Here is a 6,798-nt window from a genome sequence, read left to right as displayed (position 1 = left end):
CCTGTCTAGACACCGTGATAAAGTCTCGAAATCCTTCTGTCTCAACGCGTGCTTCCATATTCTACCCACACATACATATATACGTGAGTTTATAAGGTAGATTGTAGAATATTGGCGGTTTTAATAGCGCTACGTCGACAACAGGTAGTGTTAGATTGGCATCAAACGGTGTTGGATTAAGATCGAAAAATACTCGACGTAAGTTCACACCGCATTTGTCTCGCAGTGTAAGTATACGCCTTGTATACGCACGTTCGTGCAGAGTTTTGCGAAGTACACTATCTATTCACTTCCGATTCTATCAGGGAGTAGAGTGCTTTTTTATGTATATACGGCTTATACCCCATTTTCCATTTTTAGGATCATCCATTTTTTTTTTTTCGATACCTGCATTAAGCCGTCGTTGCTGCGGCGTTCTTCGTTGCGTTTCGTAAATCTGTAGACAGGTTTACAGTCGAGAGTAAATACGGAAGATCGACGGCAACAATTAATTCGTTGACCGCAGCTCGTTGAATACTGTGACAGTCCACATCAACGCGGCAGCGCCTTGCAGAATCATATTATACCTGTATACATTACACACTACGCATGTTGTGACGATCTAATCGCAAGCGTTACGGAGTAGAATAAACAGGTTCGCGAGCTTACGAAGCGAATTAACAGTCAGGGAAATTAGAAGTTTGGGAAGAACGCTTTAACGGCAACGCGTGTTTGCGTCACAGTTTAAAGTCGGAAATAAGAATGATTTTACATTAATATGGGTCGAGGCAGTAACCTTATTAATTTGATAACATGTGAAAGCTCCAAAGCGTCTTTTATCTATAATGACTACTAGATCGGAAAAGGGGGACTAAAACCGGTGATTCCATCCTTTGTAACACTATGTACGTGGGTATAGATATATCCGATAGCTGAACGATCAAAGTTTTCGCAAAGATGTGTAATAATGGTATTATACGTATATACCAACCGGTCTTTGCCTCGCTGTAAATCCATCTGGTAATGGATTCGATGTGACTAAGCAAAACGTGTAATCATTTTACGAGTTTCTGAGTTATTGTTCCGTAGCTAATGCAGTGCCTACTCTCGGTTGATTGGATTGAATGTCCGGACGCGAATGCGATCGGGACCTTTAAACGGAGTACTTTTGAAACATTTTCGTTATTTCACTCACGCAGGTGTGCCGAGGAGTGGGAGGATCTAATTTATACAACTCCAGAGTCTTCAACAGGCCATGATGTACGTAAAGTATAACATTTGCGAGCCGTATACCGTTACACGCGCATTAGCTGTAAGAATTCTAATACCTCGAAGGTGCCCACACGACATGCATAAATACGTACATACGTACGTACGTGAGTACCTATATACTGTACTCCACACGTGTAATCGGGACTGGCTTAAATCGGGGGTTTTTGGGGCGTGAGAAAGCGCGATTGAAACTCCGCAGGTATATAAACAGCTACTGATACCCACGCATATACATTGCGAAAAACAATCGTAATTATACGCTTTCGTAAAGTTTGCCAATTATACGTGCCATGCTCGCGAAGGCCGCGGCAATGCCGCTGCTGCTGTTGCTGTTTTGTAGGATATACCTGTAATATAGGTCAAAAGTTTTTTGGCACCGGCGATGATAGTCGAGCCTCGTCACGCGATCCTTGTCTTACGATTAGGGTGGTCTACGCGTCCGTTAACTTTCCCCGAACGCATGTGTCGCTAAGCTTGGGGCGCAAGTAACGTTTCGTCGAACAATAAACGTCGGGTTCCGAGCCGCTCTTCGGTAACAATAAATGTGAAAAATCCATACGACGTACACGGAATGAGAATCGATACGTCGCGGCGTCGTACTTGACTACTTCCATTCAATCCTACAGTCACTCGATAAGTCGACGGCGATATGCCCGTCGTCGGTTCCTCATCCTGACGTCCCTCCGGGCAGCGTGCAACGTGCATCGCACATGCGATTTTCGAACATACGTACCGCGCTGAAAGCGATGGTATCCCGTCATACCGCGGCACGGTCGTATGCGCCCACGTGTGGCATGGGGATACACGCACGCGTCTGTACGCACATATGTTCAAGTTTAATACATTAATGGCGCTGGAAATGCCGGTATATTTCATAAAATACGTGACTGTGCGTATTCCCCGGGATTCCCGGACACCCCTCGCGACACACACCCCGTCCTACACCCACACAAAGACGCGGAGAAGCGTGGTGATCGTCAACCCGAAAAACCTCGGGGGTCCTGCAGCACAACCTCGAACCGGCTTATCTTTGGTTCCACACGTGTTACTATCCCGAATATATAATATAAAACGAATCAGGGGGCCGCTATTTTCCGGACCGTTTCTCGCTTATTCGGGCTTAAGCGCGGAAAATCGGAGATCAATAAGACACTTTTCAGTTTTCAGCTGGCACCGATACTCTCCTGGGTTCGGCCGAGGGGTTCGGGGCCTCCGGGGTGCAGCATCGGGATACCGGGATACCGGGATACCGGAGGGCCGAAGGGTGGGAGGGACGGGGGGAGATATCGCTGGATGCTGGGAATGGCGCCTGTACTTTCTATCAGCCACCAGACACCGGCATGTATTTCAATCCCGTGTACCTATTAGACCCGTTCCCACCCCTGCACCTCGCGCGTTTATTTAATCGTGCAATTAACTCGTCACACTTGGCGCACGGTGTTAACGGGAAACACGACGTATCTTTTCACCCCTTTCAATCAACCCTTTCTCTCCCTCTCCCTCGTTCACCTGTTTCTTTCAATTTTTTTGCCGGGATAATGAGTTGACGTATACATATATATACACCTATAGACTGCATAGGCGGATGTCTACCCAACCTTTTGTGTACATACGTTATACTGGAGGGAGGATGTAGATCTTGTACGTGTATGGGAACCGAGGAACCGGGTGTCAGCGATAAATCTGTTGTACCTACAAGGGGTTGTATTTCTTGCCACCTTTATCGATTTCCAAACTCTTTTGATCGCTGCGGAAGGTAAATCGTGGCTAAACATGTGTGAACGAAATCCGGCTTATACGTGTTTGCTTGCCGCTTTTTTTTCCCCACCTTCCTTTTATACCTTCCATGGCTGGTTGGCACGAAGGTATAGGTTGGTATGTTTACCTTGTGTAATACTCACTTTGAATGAACTCCACGCAGAGGTTTATACACCGTTGCGAGGGCGGGAAAAGGGGTTGAATTCCGGCGGTCACTTGAAACAACAACTCATGGGGGCGCTGCAGGATGTTCGTTTTTCGTTAATTCCTTCCTGTCCCCGGTTGCCGGTTATATATATATATATATATATATATATATATATATATATATATATATATATACATATATGTGTGTGTGTGTGTGTGTATACCTAAAGAGCCGTTTCAAATTAGAGATCCTTTTTTTACACTGCAGAAACAAGGATCCAACGTTACCTAGTTTTTGCCGCGGTATACACAAAGTCCTACCAAAATATACAGGATTTTTTCCCTCAAGTCCAAGAGCTGACCTACGGCTACATGTGATTTTTTTTTCATTCGTATAACGTGTGAAAAAAATAAATAATTCCATTTTCTTAGCGAAATTATCCAAAATAATTGTCAGCCATACAGTTCCATATTTATAACACGGATTTAATAGTCCGGATAATTGAATGACTTTGAAAAATGACAATAGCTTTTTCACATTGGAGCTTCCGCAATCCCGATATTAGCGTAATCATGACTTTTTTTACTTTTTTTTCCAAATGCCAGTCCAACTTTCGAATCACACAGCACACTCAGATAGAAAAACATAGTCGCCCGAGGGGATCTCGTGTAAATTTTATAATTACGATAAATACTTTTACAGTATTTCTTGCGTCACGTAGATTCTAATATCGTATGCAAAACCATACAACTTTATTGCGGTTTTTGGCATAAAATTACTTGTACTAATCGTAAAATTTTACCGTCCGTTTTTCCCTCTCTACTACTTCCGTCTCTGCGCATTACAACAGGAAACTGGAACGAATCGGTATACTTGTTACGGACGTTAATCAAACCGCCGGGAGCCGCATGGAAAGAGGCGACAGCTCTACCAATTAGATTTGAGTTGAAAATCTTGTGTCTGGAGACGATTTCTAGTTCGGCAAAAACTATAACACCGCGTTCAGACCTTGTTTAGTGAAAAAAAAAAAAAAAAAAAAATTAAAAAAATATAGACACGTAAAAAATCGTTCCTCGCTTCATCGCTTATCAGGCTTCAAGCACCCTTTGGCTTCTCTTTCTGGGACGCGTTTTCGAATGGCGTGGCACGCGCGCGATCTCGTGATAGAGAGGGAGGGGTGGGTGGAAATAAAGCGAGGGCTAGGCACTTGTCTCCTAATGGCAGCCAACTTCTCTTAGGTATATTCTTTGCATTTCGAGCCCTCAACCTTTCCGTAAATATATACCTACTTCGGGGGCATTGTTTAGAGACGAAGCCCGAAGCTCCTTCGCGGCTGGGGGACAAAGCGCGTTCAACTCGCGCCGAGTGTTGGGATCCGACTTGAAAGCTCGGAGACATCCCATTTCCCTGTTATCTTTATACTTTCTTCTTTCCTTTTGCTCCCCCTCCGTGTTCTGTCTCATTCTCTCTCTCTCCCCCTATTCTTCTTATTCCTTACCTCTCCGTCTAGGTATTTCTTTCTTCGTTTCTCTTAATTCTCTCCCCGTCCGCCACCGCGTTTCGGCCATAATGTATGTATATGTATACGTATATATACATGTATATACACGTATATACACACCCGTACACTTTATCTCCGCCGGTCTTTTCCGCGTGTATAAACACGCCCGTAGTACGCGCTGCTTCAAGTTAACGTAAGCTGAACCGGCGGCGACCTAAATTATCTCGCCAAGTTCAAACCCCCGGACGGCAGCGGCCGTCGCCGCCTGCAATATTGACTCTCCGAGCTGTGTTTTCTTCGGAGTTTCGTACCCCTAGCAATCAGACGTATATATCAACGTCCCTGGCGAACTTTTGCAGAGTCCTGTAAATCCGCGAATCGGTTGTCCAACGGCGGCGTTAAACTTCGCCCCGAAAGTCTAACGGAAGCCAGAAATTCCCGAAGCGTATTGTATAAGCGGTTGGCTTTTAAGCAGGATTACAAAGCAATTTGTTCGGGCAAAACGTATCTTTTGACGAAACTTCACCGACAAGAATTAGGTAGGCATCGTCTTGGGTCGGGCGTGCAGCTAAAGGGGAAAAAAAAGGGGGAGAAAACCGAGGAGGGAAACATCGCGGCCAAGGGTGCAGAAAATAACGGGGGGCGAGAAAAGTGGGCTCTCTTACGCTGGATTATAGCGCATGAAAATCTTTGTTAAGCGTCTCGTCCTCGGTGATACGAGCAACGCGGCATCCCCGGCGCAGTTATGCTAATTAAGAACTTTATACCACGGAGCCGTTGAAACGGCGATGAAAGGCAGTTTGCGAAGACCGTTGTTGTGCCTCCGCGCTGCTCAACCTCTATGAAGACAGAATATACATATACGTATAAGGGGGTGTCGGTTGCGAGGCTCTTCGCCGGCTCTTTCTCAGGCAACAAGCCTCCTCGTCTACGAGAGGCAATCGAGGCTAATTGTATACCTGCCGGAGTGTATGCAGCGAGCACGCTGCAGCGCGTATCATCGCCGGTATCAGGAGCAGGATTAGGACCGTGATCGGGATTGCGAAGACTCGTACGCGTCAGTCATACGTGAATGAATGCCGGCGTGCCCGTTTGTGCGAGAAATATATCACCGGTTTTTCTCGAGAGATCGATGTTTTTAATCAAGGAAATGTCTGTTTGCATCGCAGCCTCCGGCCCTATTATATCTCTGTATATATATATATTACCATACCCGTCTGCGGTGTACGTGTATAATCTTGCAGGTGTTTATTACAGGGGTAGGAATAAAGTAAATGAAAAATTATTATCCGGAAATGGAGATTTGCTCTTCGTCGGTGGTTTACACCTCCCCCTCCTCCCTCGATTTTCGTTTCGCTTATATCTGTGAAAACGGCGCTCGATCGTAGCGACTGACGTTGACGAGTATCGTCCGAATTACGTCACGGTATGCGTACATAACGCACGTTATATAAATTAATATATAGTTTCACCGGATGTGGAAGCCCGGTGTATAAGTATGTGTATCGGAATAGTGTATCGGCTCAAACCCGACAACTCTTCACCGAGGCCAAGCGCCTCAGCTCTCAACCCTCATTAAAGCTTTCGCGTTAGCCGAGAATCAGTCCGCTCGATTTACGCGGACCGTAGTTATCAATTTTGTAAGCGGATTTTCGGGATTCGGGCTTTATACTTGTATCCAGATCGTTATACCCTCGGGCCGTATCGGCGACGAGATCTCTCCGCGGGTATATACGTATATGTAAAGGTGGTGAAGTGCACACGGATCGAGGGATGAAATAGGGGCAGAGGGAGGGGGATGAACGAGGCGAACAAGTTTTACGAGGGCGTCAAAAGTCCTCGGTAAAGTTATACCTCAAACGTCGTAAAGAGTCGTCAAAACGTCTCGAATTTCTTCTCATCTTCTTTCCGTTGATTTTAGGCAGCTTTTATTATACTGCAGTGATTGGATGTGTATAATGTATATATATATATATATATATATACATGTATAAAATACATATGTATACATAGCTTGAGGGAGAAAAGGGTGGCTGTGAAATAGCCGCGAGGGAGGAAACGGATAAATGAAGGGACGAGGAAAAGGTAAAAGTAAAGGAAAGAGAAAAATAACCCCGTGGGTATTTCACAATCATTTTTA

Source organism: Neodiprion lecontei, chromosome 6 (genome assembly GCF_021901455.1).
Source record: "Neodiprion lecontei isolate iyNeoLeco1 chromosome 6, iyNeoLeco1.1, whole genome shotgun sequence".
NCBI lineage: Eukaryota > Metazoa > Arthropoda > Insecta > Hymenoptera > Diprionidae > Neodiprion > Neodiprion lecontei.
This window is presented reverse-complemented; position numbering follows the sequence as displayed.